Here is an 18397-nt window from a genome sequence, read left to right as displayed (position 1 = left end):
ACTTAAAAAAATGCAAACTAATACTCCATTTAAAATAAATGGGGTCGATGAGGACAAATGGCTGCTGCCACTTGAAGTGAATGGTACAGTGGTCCAATTGAAGTTAGACACTGGTGCCAAAGCCAATTTAATCAGCATAACTGATATAACAAATCTAAAAATTCAGCCCATTAGAAGAAATCACAAAATATCTCTGGGAGATTAGAATGGTTCAAGCATTAAATGTTATGGTGCTTGAGACCTGAGTGTGGTGGTGAAGAACACAGTTTATACCTACCCATTCTGAGAACATTATCAGCAAATTCAGGGATCTGTTCACAGGTTTGGGTACGCTGCAATTCACTTACAAGGTACAATTCAAAGAAGATGCAAAACATGTGATACAGGCACCAAGAAGAGTATTTGCACCTCTTTGGGATCATCTCAAAAAGGAGTTAGACAGAATAACAAAATTGAAAGTAATCAGAACGATAGAAGAACCTACCGACTGGGTAAACTCCATGGTTTGTGTAAAGATAAAGAATGGTGATATTCGCATATGCAAGGGTCAGAAAGATCTTAACAAGAATATCAAAAGAGAACATTACCAAATACCAAAGCATGCGAAAATCGCATTTGAGATGACTGGTGCACAATTCTTTACAAAATTTGACACACCTCAGGGTTTCTGGCAACTAAAGCTAGAGGAACAAAGTACAAAATACTGGTCTTTAAATACGCCATTTGCACAGTACTGCTTTCTGAGAATGCCGTTTGGGAAAACTTTGGCATCAGAAATGTTTTGCCGGGCCATGGAGCACATAATCGAAGGCATCAATGGTATACATGTTGTACATGGGTGATGTCATAGTTTGGGGCTCAACCATAGAAGAGCACAATACGAGGTTGCTTAAAGTTCTAACAAGCATCAGGAGAAATGAGCTGAACCTCAACAAGCACAAGTGCCAATTTGGAATAACTAAGGTCACAGTCCTAGGTTGCAAACTCTCATCTCGTGGCATTGAATCTAACAAGGACAAAATCCAATCAATTCTCAACATGCCAAAACCACACAAGAAAACCATCTTAATAGTGATGGGTATGAGCAATTTTATAGGGAAGTTCATTCCAAACCTGTCAGCAAAAACAACACATCTATGTGATCTCGAGCACAAGACAACAGATTCCACTTGGACTGAGCTTCAGGAGCAAGAGTTGAAGAAGCTCAAGACTTTGCTAACGACCACGCCAGTACTCATAATTTTTGAGTTGTCTAAGCAGATTAAAGTCTCAACAGACACATCTAAAAATGGTCTGGGAGCAGTTCTTCTGCAACTCGAGCATGACGATTATAAAGCAGTCATGTATGCATCACGATCCATGATGAATACAGAGCAGAGGTATGCTCAAATCAAAAAAGAATGCCTGGGTTTAGTCAGAGGTTTGGAGAAATTCCACGACTACACTATGGGCTTACAACTTTCACAGTTGAGACAGATCATCGTCCTTTGGTTAACATCATGAAAAAGAATCTCAACTAGATGTCTCTGCACATTCAGAAGTTGATGATGAAGTTACAGCGCTATGACTTCAATCTCATCTACACAGCAGGCAAATATTTGTTCTTAGCAGATGCATTATTGAGAACTCCTATACAAAGTGTTAGTAGTGAAATTGCTGAAGCTGTAAATCTGCTTGTCAATTTTGTTTCCATACAACTACCAGTATCAGATACGAAACTATGTGAGATCCAAGAAGAGACTAGGAAGGATAAAACTCTTCAAGAGTTGATGAGGAATATCAACTCACACTGGCCCAGAGGTCAATACATGGAGTTCTACAATATAAGATCTGAACTCAGTATCATTAATGGAGTGGTACTTTTTTTGAACACTGTAGTCATATCTCAATCTCTTCGCAAGGATATACTAAAGAGGATACATGAAGGACATCTAGGGATTGAAAAATGTAAATGGAGAGCTCGTGACTCTGTTTACTGGCCAGGTATAAACCAGAATATTTACAGGATGGTCAGTTGTTATGACACATGCCAGACACAGCATTGCAAGCAAACAAGAGAACCTATTCAAATAACTGATTTACCTACGGCACCATGACAGAAAGGAGCTATTGATCTCTTTCACCTACGAGGGAAAGATTATTTATTGATCATAGACTATTTTTCAAACTATTCTGAAATGGTTCTACTGTCAAGCATAACGGCAAGCAGTATAATGCTGCATACCAAGTCAATTTTTGCTAGACACGGAATTCCGCCACTCGTCAGTGACAATGGTCCTTGCTTTAGCTGTAAAGAGTGGCAACACTTCGCAGTCATGTATGACTTCAATCATGTCACATCGAGTCCATTGTACCCACAAGCCGATGGAAAAGCCGAAAAAGGTGTATATGTTTGTAGTGATCCTTACTTGGGTGTGTACAGAAGGAGCTGATGGGTAATGGAAAGACCACCAGGGGGCAACACGGGCATGTATAAAAGTGAGACGCCGACGTGAGATCCGGGAGTTTCAATACTTCCGGAAAGTTGGAGTAATAATCGATGAGAAGAACATAGTGTCAACCCATGGAATGAAACAAGTCAATACCAACTGTGGGGGAATGGTAAGGCAGCACATGTCATACAATTCCCTGGTGATTTCAGCAACTTTAAACACTCTGAAGCCAAACACTTCTTTAATTGCAGCAAGAACCCACAGAAATCAATCAGCAACTAACCTGAAATTTGTTAATGGGTTCCACTAACACTGATCAACGGGCCTTCCTATTGAACACATGTTCAGCCAAGCATGTTTAAGAGTTGCTGACCTGCATTCTTTAGCAGGCCACCAAGAAACACACCAGAGAATCCCGCCCAATGTTAACTGAAGTGAAAACAAAAAATGCGTTTCTTGGGCGGGATTCTCCGACCCCCCGCCGGGTCGGAGAATCGCTGGGGGCTGGCGTGAATCCCGCCCCCACCGGTTGCCGAATTCTCCAGCACTGGATATTCGGCGGGGGTGGGAATCGTGCCGCGCCGGTTGGCGGGCCCCCCCGGCGATTCTCTGGCCTGCGATGGGCCGAAGTCCCGCTGCTGGAATGCCTGTCCAGCCGGCGAGAATCAAACCACCTCTCTTACCGGTGGGACAAGGAGGCGCGGGCGGGCTCCGGGGACCTGGGGTGGGCGCGGGATGATCTGGCCCCGGGGGGTGCCCCCACGGTGGCCTGGCCCGCGATCGGGGCCCACCGATCCGCGGGCGGGCCTGTGCCGTGGGGGCACTCTTTTCCTTCCGCCTTCGCCATGGTCTCCACTATGGCGGAGGCGGAAGAGACCACCTCCAATGCGCATGCGCGGGTATGCAGTGAGCGGCCGCTGACGCTCCCGCGCATGCGCCGCACTGCAAAGTCAGTTTCTCGCCAGCTGGCGGGGCACCAAAGGCCTTTCCCGCCAGCTTGCGGGGCGGAAATCAGTCCGGCGCGAGGTGAGGGCTCGGCCCCTCAAGGTGTGGAGAATTCCGCACCGTTGGGGCGGTGCGATGCCGGACTGATTTGCGCCGTTTTTGGCGCCGGTCGGCGGACATCGCGCCGATTGCAGAGAATCCAGCCCCATGTCCATATGAGTCCTTTATAGAATCCTTCTCAAAACGTCAACCCTGTTTCTCTCCCCACCGATGGTGATGAGTTTATCCAGCATTTTCTGTTTTTATTTCAGATTCCCAAAATCTGGAATATTTTGCTCTTATGTTAGCTGAAATGTTGAGTTCCAAAATGGCAGTGCTAAATGTCAAATCAGCATTACACACCGATGGACGCCAAAATCTGTCTGCTCTACAGATTTGCAATAGGCTGTCCCTGCATCCACACGACTGCACTGCCCAAAATGGCAGCTAAAATGTGCGGCACCAGAAGTGTGCATGTGGGCTACAGACACTATTTTGATTGCAAAATTGGGACTTGCTGCACTTAACAAGATGCTACAGAGGCTAATTGTAAGTTAGATACTATGATAAAGACAGAATATAATCAAGGGGAAGTTCTGTTTCCCAACACGTGGTTATATAAATTAACTTCAAATGTCATGTTATGTAACAATATTGAAAATAATGTATCAGTCTTCCAGCCCTTCAGTCTTCCTGATCAAAAAGTTTTTCCAAACATTTTGGTTGCTCATTAAGCCAACTCAGAAGCAAACTTCGAATGAATAGGTGCTCATTCTTCAAACAAAGCAGTGTGATTTTAATTGAATGAAGTGAATGAATATTAAATTATCGTTTTAATTATTGGTTGGTGAACCAAATCCCAAAACACCAACCTGTGATTTGCAGAATATCCCGACTGCCAGTTCCTCTGGTCAGTTCTTCCCAGCCCCCCTATACTGGGTGGGTATGTATGACAGAAGCCTGAATCTGTTGATTTTGCTTCAACGGTCATTACTATTCTCCAGTGCAGAAGAACAGAAGAAATGGAGCAAGAGGAGACCACACGGCCCTTCAGGCCTGCGCCACCATTCAATGGGATCACGGCTTATCTTCGACATCAGCTCCCAGTTCCCCAACCTCTCCCCAAATCCCTTGATAATACCCAAATATCTATCAGCCTCAGTCTCAAATCTGGTTGAGTATTCACTCTGGGATAAAGAACTCCAAAGAGTCACAACTGCCTGAGTGAAGAAAGTTTTCCTCATCTCAGTCCTAAATGGACAATCCCTTATCCTGAGACCATGGCCCCTAGGTCTCGACTCTCCAACCAGGGGAAGCAGCCTCTTAGCATCTACACTGTCAAACCTTGAAGAATTTTATGCGTTTCAATGGGTTTACCTCTCAATTTTATAAGACTATAGAATATGGCCGCATTGTACTTAAATAACAGCAAAATACTGCGGATGCTGGAAACCTGAAATAAAAACAGAATGTGCTGGAAAAACTCAGCAGGCCTGGCAGCACCTGTGGAGAATAAGAGTTAATGTTTCTTGTCAAATATGACTCTTCTTTGGAAGAGGCCGAACCATATTCTATATGAACCTGATCATGTCGTTGGAAGGAGAACTGGGAAGATTCCGTTCGGATATCTCAACCGAGGTCAGGCAGCAACAGAGATCAAGGGTTGGATTCTCCGTTCTAGAGATTACATACTCCCATCGGCGGAGACTCATGACTGGTGTCTGCTGGCGTTCGGAGCGGTGCTCAGGTGCGATTCCCTCCTTTTCCATGCTAATTTATGCATGGAGGAGAATTCGCCAGATTCCATTGGAATCCTGGTATCAGACCGTCATTTTGAATGGCCAGCCTAATATTGAGGTCGAGCAGCTGGACCCTCACAACGCAAACCCTGCCTCCCCACCTCCTGACAAGAGGGCTTCCACCCCTCCCCCACTACCACCATGGGAATAATGTGTCAGCCCCCCACAGCACACACATATGAGTGTGGACCGACCCCCCACCCTCTCACCGCCCCCGCCCCCGTCCCTTGACAGGCTTTGAAATGCAGATCATCCATTCAATTTCACACAGCAACACATTGCATTTGCCAGTGATTGACAGTTTTATTACTCCAAAGACAGGTGCTTGTTGGATTGTTAATCTATCTTTCCCTTCACACTTGAATGCATCGATAGTACCCTGCTTTGATGCGAACCATAATGTTTGTAAATCTCTTGATATGATTGACAGTTGCTCACCACATCAAAAGCAGCTAAGTGCTTTCTGCTGTGACAAAGAGGAAGTGAAAGCACTTAGGATTTGTGTTGTGGGGGAGGCGATTTCAGATGTGGGTCACCTCAGGTATGCACTGAACTCCTTGACCCACCGTGAGGTACACCACATCAGGGCCATGCTTGGGCAAACTAGCACAAAAGCCCGGCCTGAGGGTTTCCCGCTGTGGGAATTAGTGCATAATGGGGAGTGGCGACTTGGGCATCCAGCCGGCATGGGGCATGTAGCTCGCTGCTGCTGTCGGCAGGGGACCGGAGCTTCGGAACGGGTTTGGCACCTGGCGCCGATCCTGTTTTTCACCCAACGTTCCAGTCTCCGCCCGATCAGGAAACCCAATATTGGCATCGGGCAATGAAGAATTAAACCCCAGATTATCAGGCAGACAAACAGAATTAATGGTTCAAGTTTAATGTTTCATCAGAACTTAAGTTATCTGGCTCACCTGTTTCAATTCTAAGAAAATTGGATGCATACTCCCACACAACTAATAATGTTATTATTGATTGCCATTTCAGGCTATGGAAAGGTGATTTATTCCTTGGTTTTTACAGCAGGAAGTAAGTGGTGAGTTGAATAATGGAGTGAGCCATTAGCTTGCACCAAACATCAATGTACTCTCTCCATCTCCAATCCCGCATTGATTCCCTGGGCTGGATTCTCCGTACTCCGATTCCAAAATCGCATTCGACGACGTGTCAGAGAATCCAGTTTCCAGCACAATATCTGGATCAATATCAGTTCCACGATTCTCCGCCCCCCACCCCGAAAAGAGGCGTACTCGGGGAGTACGCCGCACCAATTATCCACTGCCTCCGACCATTGCCTGAGGCCCGCCCCACTATTCTCCGTCCCAGAACGACCAAATTCCCGATGGCATGGACCACTTATGGTCCCACTGTCCGTGATACCCGTGTGGTGGCTGTGGACTCAGTCCGGGACCACCACAGTTGGGGGAGGGCCGATCAAAGGGCAGGGGGGGGGGCCTCATTCAGGACCGTTTTTTTTTGTACGGGCAGTCCAGGTCGTGCGGGTGGCCGATCGGGGCACTATTTCCGCGGTCCAGTTCCACGGTCTGAGTCCGCCATGGAGCACGACGCGGCCGCTGGAGGCCACTGCCGTCCACATGCACGGCCTCTGACCCGGAAGTGCAGGGGGCCGTAACGCGGTTGGAGGTGCAAGCTCCACGGCAGCTGCCTGCTAGCCCCCTGCAACACTGTGAATCTGTGGTCTTTTGACGGCAGTTCTCCCGGCGTAAAAGACCACAGTTTTCACGATGGCGTCGAGACATTGTCCCAACAACGGACAATCCAGTCACCTATTTGTATTCCTTCTGTCTCTTATCCTGTATACTCCATTTGTTACACTCCTCTAAATTTCTGCCTAACTCTCCATCTGCATAGGTAATGAGTTCATTCAATGTCACACACAACATGATCTTGCGTTGCTCTGAAATCCAACTTATCTGTAGGATCATTTCCGTAGGATCTGTAGTTTTCTTATTTTGGTAATATTTCAGTGGTCAAAATAAATGCAGCTACAATCCTGAATTTCCATCATACTGGAAAATATGGTCAAAAGTTAGATTTGACGCGCCGAGATGGGCTTTCTAATTGTGTCTATTAATATTACATTTGTCACAGGAAATGAGCTCTAAAAAAGGATCATAATGTACCCTAATATCTCTCCAGGTGGAAAGTTAGTCAATAAATTAGAGGAATTTGAAGATTGAATCTTACAGGCGGGGAGAATGCACATAAAGGGAACATTGAAGGATTGGAGATGGAGGGAGGACATTGACAGTGGATGTAAGATCCAATTTTACTTTGTTATTCAACTCAACACAACCAGAAAGCAGTTTATCTGTAACTAACCATTGGAATGTTCCAGTGCTCCAGCGCCTCCAGGGTTAGTGGCTAATTAGCATCTTCAATACCCAAAGCAGTTGAGCATCTGAATAGGAATGGGATTCAGAGAGAAAAAAGGCAGAAGTAACTTGCTGTTTTATAGCTCCTTTGTGGAACATGGTGATCCTGAATCATTGGGTCCATGGAAGTCAAACAGTAAGCACGGTCACCAGTGAAAGGCATTCAACATAAGGTGAAAGTTACACGTGTAATTTGGCAGATTTTTTAAAAGTATACATCATTAGAAGATAAAGATAAATTTATTTGTTGCTGGTCTTATACAACCTTACATAAGGGGCGAAATTCTCCGGAAACGGCGCGATGTCTGCCGACTGGTGCCCAAAACGGCGCCAATCAGACGGGCATCGCGCCGCCCCAAAGGTGCGGAATGCTCCGCATCTTTGGGGGCCAAGCCCCAACATTGAGGGGCTAGGCCGACGCCGGAGGAATTTCCGCCCCGCCAGCTGGTGGAAACGGCCTTTGTTGCCCCGCCAGCTGGCGCGGAAATGATATCTCCGGGTGGCGCATGCGCGGGAGCGTCAGCGGCCGCTGACAGTTTCCCACGCATGCGCAGTGGAGGAAGTCTCTTCCACCTCCGCCATGGTGGGCCCCGATCGCGGGCTAGGCCACCGTGGGGGCACCCCCCAGGGTCAGATCGCCCCGCGCCCCCCCCCAGGACCCCGGAGCCCGCCCGCGCCGCCTTGTCCCACCGGTAAGGTAGGTGGTTTATTTTACGCCGGCGGGACAGGCATTTTAGCGGCGGGACTTCGGCCCATCCGGGCCGGAGAATCGCGCGGGGGGGCCCGCCAACCGGCGCGACGCGATTCCCGCCCCCACCGAATATCCGGTGCCGGAGACTTCGGCAACCGGCGGGGGCGGGATTCACGCCAGCCCCCGGCGATTCTCCGACCCGGCGGGGGGTCGGAGAATTTCGCCCAAGAACTTTCTTAAGCTCGTCACTGGTCCGCGCTTCTACGCAAGGCTAATTTTGTGTCATGAAGCTGCGAGTTTCCTGTAAACCGTTGTTCTAAACTGATGACAACCACAATAGGGGCTCCACTCCAGTGGAAGATGGAAGTCAGTGACCTTAAAATATTAAAACAAGTGGAAAAAAAATAAAACAAATCCATCAAAGAAAGCCCTTCTGAGAATGAAAAGAACAGCTCCCAGACGTTATTGTTTAAATCTATCATTCATTTATCTCCTCTTCCAGGTGGTTCGGCTAGCATACCATCTATCCTTTTGCAACTGCTGGAGAAGAACTATGGTCATTAATCCCACTCCATAATCCTGAAATGCACTGTTGTATAAATGGTGTAAATTGAAGATTCCTGGAGTGCTTGAAATATCCGCCACACATGCTCATTTCCCAGAGTTTAAAGGTGGGATTTATTTTTGAGTATTTGGTATTTTGGAGGTTTTAAAAATCTAATCCAGTTAAAACTTCATTTTAACTCTGTGTGTCTGCTGTCTCAAGACTACCGTGTGAATTGAACTCTATATTCCTGCTGACCGTATTTTGAAAATAGTTCTGCTACTCCTTCCTGATACTTCCACAAAGGCTACTCTGACTTATTTTGGTTCTAATGCAACAAAATACTTTATTGGAAGGGTTACAAAATGCTCAAATTCGGGATCAACAGCACATCATGTTTTTTAAAAAATAACTATTAGCAGCAGACACTAGCCCGGCTGCTACCTAAAGGAACAGAGCTTTGAGGCTGACAGGGTATTTAGTATTCAGATTGCGAAGTGTATCATCCGTAAGGAGCACTATAATAAGAAAATTATTCATAAAATCAACTGAAAGGTCAAGAAAGGTTAAAGAATTGTTTAGTAAGGTTGGGGAATTGTGCTAGAAACCAGTTCCTTTCCAATCAGTGTAGAACACTGTTAATTTATTCATGTGTGGCATGGTACGATTTCTGTGTGCCTTGATGTCAGCTCCTGTATAGTGGGTAAATAGTCCACCTAAGATCACAGAAGATTCAATGTCTGAGAACAGGTCAAGTTGTGATGGATCAGATTTACCACCTTCGCTAAGAATGGAATCCTATGTCTTGATTTTTACACTGCTCTGGAAGCGGCTTGGCAGGCGGGGGTGGGTGGGAGGTACATTTGGGTGGGATAGCCGGGGATTTCATGCCCGTCACTTACCCATCTTCACTCATATTTTACCTATGTCAGGATAGGTGGCAGGCAGACTGCACGTCCTAGGGCAAATTGATTAATGGCCAATTAATGGCCACTTGAGGCCTTCTTCCCACCGCCGGTATTGTTTTACCAGCTGTGGGAGGTGGGCAGAATGGTGTCAGACCTGGGCCGGGCTTTAATGGAGTCCGATGGAGCGGGCAAGGTGCCAGGGTGCTAGGAGAAACAGGCCGGAATACCTGCTCCCAATTCCCGACATTTGAAAAACTGTCCCCAATTTAAATCAAGGGTCCAAAACAGCGATTCTGTCCACCAGTGGCAAGATATCAGTTAGGTTCATTAATGAGCCACTTAAGGATAATTATTCCTCTGCCAGCCTAAATTTTATTCTGACTCAGGGTTTGCAAGGGTCTCCTGTGTCCCCTGAATACAGCCCAGCAAGCGCCTAAAGGAAGGCATTGGGGGCCTCTTGAAGGGTGGGGGGGGTGCTCTTGTTCACAGGCACTCAGTGCCCAATCAGAGGGGACCCATCATAGAGAAGCGAGTTGTCTCTGAGAGTCAACACCTGCCCTTGGCCTTAGGGAAGACAGTGGTGTACAGGTAATGTCACTCACAAGTAATCCAGAGGCCTAGACTGGTGGTTCCCACCCGCTGTGCCTCAGACGTGGCTGTGGGGCAGACTCCGAGCCCCAAATTTATTTTATCCTCTCGGTCAATTCCCGAAGGCTCAGCTCCCGCTCCAAAGGCACCCAAATTAACACAAGCAAGAACTCTTAACCAGGTGGAGCGAGACAGAGGAAAATACAACAGAGTTGAAGAATAGTTTGTGGGATTCTCCGTTTCTGAGACTAAGGGCGAAATTCTCCCCCAACGGCACGATGTCCGCCGACTGGCGCCCAAAACGGCGCCAATCAGACGGGCATCGCGCCGGTCCAAAGGTGCGGAATGCTCCTCATCTTTGGGGGCCGAGCCCCAACATTGAGGGGCTAGGCCGGCGGCGGAGGGATTTCCGCCTTGCCAGCTGGCGGAAATGGCGTTTGTTGCCCCGCCAGCTGGCGGAAATGGCGTTTGGTGCCCCGCCAGCTGGCGCGGAAATGCGGCGCATGCGCGGGAGCGTCAGCGGCCGCCGACAGTTTCCCGCGCATGCGCAGTGGGGAGAGTCTCTTCCGCCTCCGCCATGGTTGAGGCCGTGGCGGAGGCGGAAGGGAAAGAGTGCCCCCACGACACAGGCCCGCCCGTGGATCGGTGGGCCCCGATCGCGGGCCAGGCCACCGTGGGGGCACCCCCCGGGGTCAGATCGCCCCGCACCCCCCCCCCCAGGACCCCGGAGCCCGCCCACGCCGCCTGGTCCCGCCGGTAAATACCAGCTTTGATTTACGCCGGCGGGACAGGCAATTTCTGGGCGGGACTTCGGCCCATCCGGGCCGGAGAATTGAGCGGGTGGTCCCGCCAACCGGCGCGGCCCGATTCCCGCCCCCGCCCAATCTCCGGTACCGGAGACTTCGGCGGGTCGGGGGCGGGATTCACGGCGGCCAACGGCCATTCTCCGACCCGGCGTGGGGTCGGAGAATGACGCCCTAAGTGTTGACGCCAACGCAGAATTTTTGGACTATCACGACAGCAAAACTGGCGCTGCACCTGGACAGATTCCATTACTGTGGAAGGGTTAGCACCGGCGCCACGTGGAACGCAATTGATTCCAATGAAAAACGGTGCAGGATTCGCCGGGTCCGTGATTGACATTCAGGAGGCCAAAACGTTGCAGCCGCATATACACGTTACAACCCCCACACACACCGTTCGAGCCAACAAGATGGCACTGGTTGTGCTGGAGCGCGCCCATACAGCTGATGGTTCAGCTGGGGCCAGAGAGCACCTAGGGGGTTGCCCTGAGGGAACACCTATAAGACCCATGGCACTAAACTCACAGTGAGCTGTCAGCGGCATACATAGCTGCATGCCTGCCTTGCCAGCTGCAGCAATGATGTTCCATGCCTGTCCACCCCCACCCCATAGACCACCTCCTGGCCACCTCCCCCCCCCCCAAGCTATTCCCCCCAGCCCTGGCAGAAGCCAACCAGTCAAGCGGCATATGGCGCAGTGGTTAGCACTGAGACTGTGGCGCAGAGGACCCGAGCTCGAATCCCAGCCTTGGGTCACTGTACGTGTGGAGTTTGCGCATTCTCCCCATGTCTGCATGGGTTTCACCCCCACAACCCAAAGATGTGCAGGTTAGGTGGACTGGCCATGCTAAATTGCTCTTTAATTGGAAAAGAATACATAATTCGGTACTCTAAATTTTTTTTAAAAGAAGCCCCCTGGCCAGTGGCACAACTGGCAGCAAACTATGGCGATGTTGGACACTTTCTGTACCCCCTCTCTCCCCCTCAGCAGCCACCACGCCGGTTTCAAGATTTTTAGAAACACAAATGAACCACACCATCGGGAACTCAGCCCATCGGAGACAGAGAATCGCGGAAGCACGAGTGAATACCAGGTCGGGCTCCCAAATGATATGCAAGTATTGTTTACTGTACGTGTGTTCCGAAATGCATTGACGCCGCTGTCGAGGTGATGGAAAATTGCGATTTGGCGTCAAATCAGCGCCCGCCGTGAAATTGGTGTCACAACAGATTCTCCGCCCAACCGTGTTTCCCGATTTCCACGTCGACCAACGGAGAATCTCGCCCAGTATATTTTTCCAAAGCTTCAGACGGCAAAGTCTACGATGGTGATTTGGGGACTGGAGCTGCCAAAGGAGAGCTGGAACGAGCTTTCAGCTACTGTGGCCCTTTGAGGAATGTATGGGTTGCACGGAACCTTCCAGGTTTTGATTCTGTGGCATTTGAAGTCCGCAGAGATGCAGAGGATGCTGTGCGTGGGATGGATGGCAAAATTGAGAGAGGAGGCGGTGCAGTTGGCATTTTCGATATCAGTGGCTGCTGACAATCGAGGTTTTTTTTTTAAAATTACCGTTTTCTGTTAAGGGGTAAACAGTTTTTTTGCTTTAAAAACTGATGCTGGTAATAATCAGCAACCAAGAATAATAAGCGAGGCTAGTGATTTGGGCATGACTCTTGATTTTGTGAAATTCTGGGCCTATTTGGAATAATTGTGGGATTTCCTTTGCCCCTAGGTTCTCTGCATTTTTCTGGATTTGTGGATCACACACGTTTCACACTTTTTAAAACCTCCATGCCGGAAGTACTTAGCAGGCCAGACAGCATCTGTGGAGATGGAGAAACAGTTAATGTTTCACGTTGCTGGCACTTCATCAGAACACAATGAAAGGCCATCAAACTGAAATGTCAATTGTGTTTATCTCTACCCTTGCTTCATTTCCAGCATATTCTGTTTTATTTTTGTTCCAGCTTTTCAATTAAAATTAATGTTCGATTAAATTTGGTTGGGGCGTGGGGGTTGGGTTGTGTGATTACCTTGTGCTCAGTTGGTTTTAGACAGACAGGATGGAGCACGAAGCCCAGGGGAAAACATGTTGCAGACTGACGTAAGTGTCCTTCCTGATGATTCCCTTTATGTTTTTGCCATTGTCATTTTGATCCATGGATGCTTAATCATAGATTATCATAGAATTTACAGTGCAGAAGGAGGCCATTCAGCCCATCGAGTCTGCACCGGCTCTTGGAAAGAGCACCCTACCCAAGGTCAACACCTCCACCCTATCCCTATAACCCAGTAACCCCACCCAACACTAAGGACAATTTTGGACACTAAGGGCAATTTATCATGGCCAATCCACTTAACCTGCACATCTTTGGACTGTGGGAGGAAACCGGAGCACCCGGAGGAAACCCACGCACACACGGGGAGGATGTGCAGACTCCGCACAGACAGTGACCCAGGACGGAATCGAACCTGGGACCCTGGAGCTGTGAAGCAATTGTGCTATCCACAATGCTACCGTGCTGCCCTCTGTCTTGGATGCCCTCTGTAATGGACTTGGATCTTTAACCCAACCAGCAGCGAGAATGAGGAATCCGAAAAGTTGCAATGTAATATATGGTGCTGATTTTCAGACAGTGTGGCACCCAAGAAATGGGTTGGGACTCAGTTAGATTGGTTGGCTGGGAGCCAAAAGGCAGTCTTCTACCCTGTAACAGGTGGTGATTGGGATGATTTCCAGAGATCTAAGTGTGGTGATATGCATATACGTTATCTACATGACCTCTGACCAGGAGGTAGTGATAGAGATACACCATGTGGCGCCAGAGATAATCCAGTTGGCAGTAAGTTGTATTAGAGTACTGTCGCATTAGAAGTAGTTCCAGGAGAGTTCAATTATTCGTTACCGTCTGTATGATAGTTCGTCAGTTATCTTTCCACGTGCTCGCTTTGTTAAGAAACTATATTACTAGTCAAAGAACCAGATGTTCTGTGTGCATCATTACCACAGCCACAACACAAAACATAACATGGTACCATGGGTGCAGAACAATTGAAGATAACTACGGAGAAGATGGGACGAAACAGATCAAAGACAGAAAAAAGAAAATTCTTCCACCTACCTGGTAAACTATTGACAACTGGAACTCAACGCACAGAGAGAGGGTGAAGTTGGAGATGGAAGGTCTGAAGGCACCCCACCAGCTTCAAGTCATCGGTACTGTAGACAAGAATTGGAATGTTTTTAAACAGCAATTCAAACTCTATGTTATAGCCCTTGGCTGCAGGCCCAGCCTGACGAGAGGCATATTGTGTTGCTGCTCACGGTAGCAAGTCCTCAAGCCATCGAAATTTATAATACCTTTGCATTCCACAATGAAGCAGAAGGCAAGAGTTTTGATGAAGTAATTAAATACTTTGATTGGCAATGCTCCCTGAAGAAAAATGAAACCTTACGAGCATTATATCTTCTGCACGCGCACTCAGAAGACAGGAGAATCTTTCGATAGTTTTCTAACTGACTTGCGGTTGAAGACGCAGTCGTGCAATTTAAGCACTTTAAAGTCGTCAATGATCCACGATCAGATAGTGTTCGGGATATCGAATGATAAGGTACGAGAAAGGCTATTGAGGAAAGAAGAACTTCAATTAGAAAACGCTATCAATATTTGTCATGCTAGCGAGCTAACTGCACAGCAGATTAGTATGCTCAACTTGAAACATTTTGGCGTCAATGTGGAGGAAGACGCCAGCGCCATAAGCTTGGTGACACATTGCAATAAGAAACCTGCTCCCAGCCATTTTAAATGACCGTCCAGATCTGCCATTTTGTGCCAGCAATGCGACACCCGACATGGGCCATGACAATGTCCAGCATTTGGGAAGGTGTGTTCCAAGTGTGACGGAACAAATCCAAAGACAGTCCAAAGATGTGCAAGTTAGGTGGATTGGCCATGATAAATTGCCCTTAGTGTCAAAAAGTGCCCTTAGTGTTGGGTGGGGTTACTGGGTTATGGGGATAGGGTGGAGGTGTTGACCTTAGGTAGGGTGCTCTTTCCAAGAGCCGGTGCAGACTCGATGGGCCGAACGGCCTCCTTCTGCACTGTAAATTCTATGATATTCTATGAAATTATTTTGCGAGGCAATGTATTTCACGTCCGACTGGGAACCAAACAGGATCAGTTAACGTGGTTGATGAGATATGCATCGAAGACCTATTTTTATTGATCTGATTTCGACTGAGGGCACGATGAATCCGAATATGCAAAGTGATGAAGTCCTACATACCGGTTGCAGCAATAGTCATGGTGATGCTGACTCCGTGGAAGACAGATGAACAATTCCATTGATGATCAATGGCACTTTAATTAAATGCAAGCTCAACAGGGAGCGAGGACCAACCTTATTAGTTTGTCAGATTTGAACAGAGTGAGAATCAAACCGACAGTCATGACTCAAACAAGACTGCTGAGAGACTACAATGGGAAGGAGATTGCCACGCTAGGTGCATGTGAGCTCGAAGCATGGCTACACAGCAGAAGTCACACCATAACATTTTACATTGTGGACACAGCCTGGGAGTCCATCATAGGAGCGGAAGTGTGTGAGGCACTGAACCTAGTTGAGTGACTGTATATTCCAGACAACGCGACATCAGAGGATGATTGCAAATGGCAACGAGATGAAGTGACGCAGCTATCCAATGTGATAAAAGCAAAAGTCAGGGCGGAGGAAGATACACCAGATTAAGAGATGGAGAACCAATCGGAGCTCCAGACTTCTTGTTAACAGTCTTCAAGTATGTGGATTTGCTTAGTGCCATGATACAGGAGCATGATGAGCCCATCCTAAAGCATTTTCAAGACTTAGAGGTGAAATTTTCTGGTCCGGGGCAGCCAATGAGATTTACTCTGGAGTTTAAGTTTGAGCCAAATGAGTATTTCACAAATGAAGCGCTGACTAAAGATGGAGTCACCACCCAATGAGTTAGATTTTTTTCTTCTTTGATGGACCAGAAATCATAGGATGCACAGGATGCCAGATCGACTGGAAGGAAGAAAAAATGTCACAATCAAGACCATTAAAACTAAGCAGAAGCATAAGGGTCGGCGCTCTGGTAGAAAAGTTACGAAAACTGTACCAAATAACTCTTTCTTCAATGTTTTTAGTTCTCCCGCAGTTCCAGAGGATGGGGAACAGGACAAAGGTTTTGCGGTAAGACTCGCTGATGACTTTGACATTGGTCACTTTTTGTAAGAACGCATAATTCCGCGAGCAATGTTATACTTCACAGGAGATGTTAATGCAGATGATGATGATGATTACAATGATGATGATTACAATGATGATGATTACGATGATGATGATTACGATGATGATGAGTATGATGATGATGACTTACAGTGAGGAATGTGAAGAAGGAGATGATGAGTCAGAAGAGGAAGACCATGAGGGTTTACTGAGTTTATTTGGCATCGCTGCCAAGGTCGAAAGTGAGATTGCAACAGCAGACAAATTAGCTGAGAACAAATCAACTGCGAACAGCCAACTGGTCACTGGAGAAATAATCCCAATTTTGGAGAAGAAGTTGGCTCTAGGGAGGCACGTAGATTTATCAATAGTTCCTGCAGTGACTTCCCCGGCACTCGAGGCCAGTCCATAAAGAAATGTGCAGCAAGAGCAGATGGATACAATATCATGCAGTTCTACAACAACAGACGAAGCATGTATTATTATATCAGATGAGGATGAGCCACGGAGTGAGACTAAAACACAAAGTGAAGAAGTAATGCTGAATGTTGAGGACATTGATCCAGCTAAGATACCGGAATGCGAGGGTGTGCAGATCATTCCTATCATTACAGACTAGCCTGCAACTCCGAAAGCATCCCAAAGTATGCCAACTTTGGGTGCCTCACCAGGTGATAGGCATGCAGCTCAGCGTTCGAGCGCAAGCACCATGGATTGAACAAAACTCCTCAATCCAGCAAAGGCTCCAGAATCAGCTATTGTGGCAGAAGAGCCAGAAACAACTTTCATACCAGCAGATCCAGAAACAGCTAAGACAGCAGACGGTCCGAAAGCAGCAAATGCAGAAAGGGTCAAAAAACAGCCAATCCCTTGGCCGAGACCAGTAGCAAGAATGATGCTCTAGTTGCACAGGCAGATGTGAATGTGAACTGCACCAACATCATGGATGATGGCACTAAAGCTAAAAATAAAAGGAGAAGGAAAGGGCTGATTATAAAAAAGAGAAGGAAGGGTAAGAGAAGAGTTGAGAACTCAGTTGGTCGTCCGGTTGGCAGTCACGACAGATACAAGAACACGCACGGAGTAGGAAGCATCATTTCAAAAGACTGAAAGAGTTGGTGACTCAAAGAGCAGCCAAAAAAACGGTCTTTCAAAAGATCACGTATTCTGTCAAGGTTCAGGAGACCAACAAAAAGATGTTGTTAACCTGAAAGACTGAGCGTATAATGAACTGTGTACAAGGGACACATTTAAAATTGTTATACGTATCATGTTTTGTAAAGTACTGTTAAATTTGTATATATGATACATTTGATATTGTTATGCATATCATGTTTTGTAGGGCACAGGTATATTTGTTAAACACTCACATTTCCAAAGGAAGGGGGATGTGGTGATAAGCATATACGCATTAATGTATATAGTTATCTATACAACCTCTGACCAGCAGGTGGCGATAGATATGCACCATTTGGCACATAGACGGCAGTTGGTAGTAAGTAGTATTGGAGGACAGTCACATTAGAATTAGTTCCAGGTGAGTTCAATTATTCATTACTGTCTGTATGAAAGTTTGGCAGTTATCTTTCCATGTGCTCACTTTGTTAATAAACTATATTACTTGTCAAAGAACGAGATGTTCGCTGAGCATCATTACCATGGCCACAACACAGAATATAACACTAAGGGAAGGAGAGTTAGCTCGCAGGATATTCAGGGGAAAGGACCTGACTCTCTCTAGTTCCAGAAAAGCTGCTGTATTCCTTAAACTTCAGAGACTTGAATGAGTCTACAGTGATGGTCTACAGTGCCATTGCAAACTGGAAAGGAGAAATCCTGACCTAAAATCCCGGTTTGAATGAAAGTGTGCAAGACACAACCATCAGAAACAAAGACTTTTATCTTTTACCTTTATTATTTTCACCCCACTCTTCCCCTCTGAGTTTGTTGCATGTGTTTGTATGTGTGTGTGTGTGTTTGTATGTGTGTGTGTGTTTGTGT

At 47.1% G+C, this 18397-nt stretch overlaps 1 long non-coding RNA gene and 1 pseudogene across 1 annotated transcript in view; both read left to right on the top strand.

The window, feature by feature from the left end:
• LOC140429897 (uncharacterized) overlaps positions 1–18397 on the top strand; it is a 125145-nt gene that overhangs the window by 96760 nt on the left and 9988 nt on the right. The gene's annotated exons all lie outside the window — the stretch shown is intronic.
• On the top strand, positions 1039–16552 carry LOC140429103 (nucleosome assembly protein 1-like 1 pseudogene; annotated as a pseudogene).

The sequence above is a fragment of the Scyliorhinus torazame genome, chromosome 1, assembly GCF_047496885.1.
Source record: "Scyliorhinus torazame isolate Kashiwa2021f chromosome 1, sScyTor2.1, whole genome shotgun sequence".
NCBI classification, from domain to species: Eukaryota; Metazoa; Chordata; class Chondrichthyes; order Carcharhiniformes; family Scyliorhinidae; genus Scyliorhinus; species Scyliorhinus torazame.
This window is presented reverse-complemented; position numbering and strand designations above follow the sequence as displayed.